Source organism: Propithecus coquereli, unplaced genomic scaffold (assembly GCF_000956105.1).
Source record: "Propithecus coquereli isolate 6110/MARCELLA unplaced genomic scaffold, Pcoq_1.0 Scaffold143, whole genome shotgun sequence".
In the NCBI taxonomy this organism is placed as follows: domain Eukaryota; kingdom Metazoa; phylum Chordata; class Mammalia; order Primates; family Indriidae; genus Propithecus; species Propithecus coquereli.
In genome coordinates this window covers 2,575,143-2,575,704 of record NW_012138636.1, presented here as the reverse complement: position 1 = coordinate 2,575,704, position 562 = coordinate 2,575,143, and the positions used below count along the sequence as shown (strand labels likewise).

Genomic DNA, 562 nt, shown 5'->3' with positions numbered 1-562 from the left:
AATAAAATGGTAAACCTGACTAAACGCTTGATTTACTTAACTGAAGTATAAAACTTTGGTGAAAACTGTGTCACTTTCATACTGAAATATGAAGGACAATTTTTTCCCAGAAACATTCTAATTATTAGTAAAATCTGCTATGCTTTACCTTCATTTTTCACATTGCTTGTCTGTAAATCCGTGGGGTGGCCTTGAAGTGAGAGGCGGGGCTGCTGTAAGCGGCTAATCATGGGCTGTGGGGACACTCTGCTATACTCTATCCCCCGAGCAGGAGACCGTGAACGAGGTGAATTTCTGGGTGACTGCTTAGGTGATGGCCGAGGTGAATTGCGTGGTGATGGTGAAAACCTGTTAACAGCAGGGTATACCGCATGATGCATAGTGTCATCTTCATCATCTAAACTTTGTGCATCAAGTTCCTGATCACTAAAAGTACCCCGTCTTGTAGAATTGCAAGATGAACCAGAACTGCGCCGAGACGTGGTGGCTGCATATTCTTGCCGGAGACCTGGTAACGATGAATGTTATTTTATTTCTCTAATTATATTTTTAAACATGTAAA

General features: G+C 41.6%; 1 protein-coding gene across 1 annotated transcript in view; it reads right to left on the bottom strand.

Annotated features, from left to right (window-relative positions):
- The window catches only part of SLAIN2 (SLAIN motif family, member 2), a 57,641-nt gene that overhangs the window by 34,348 nt on the left and 22,731 nt on the right, over nt 1-562 (bottom strand). The gene's annotated exons all lie outside the window — the stretch shown is intronic.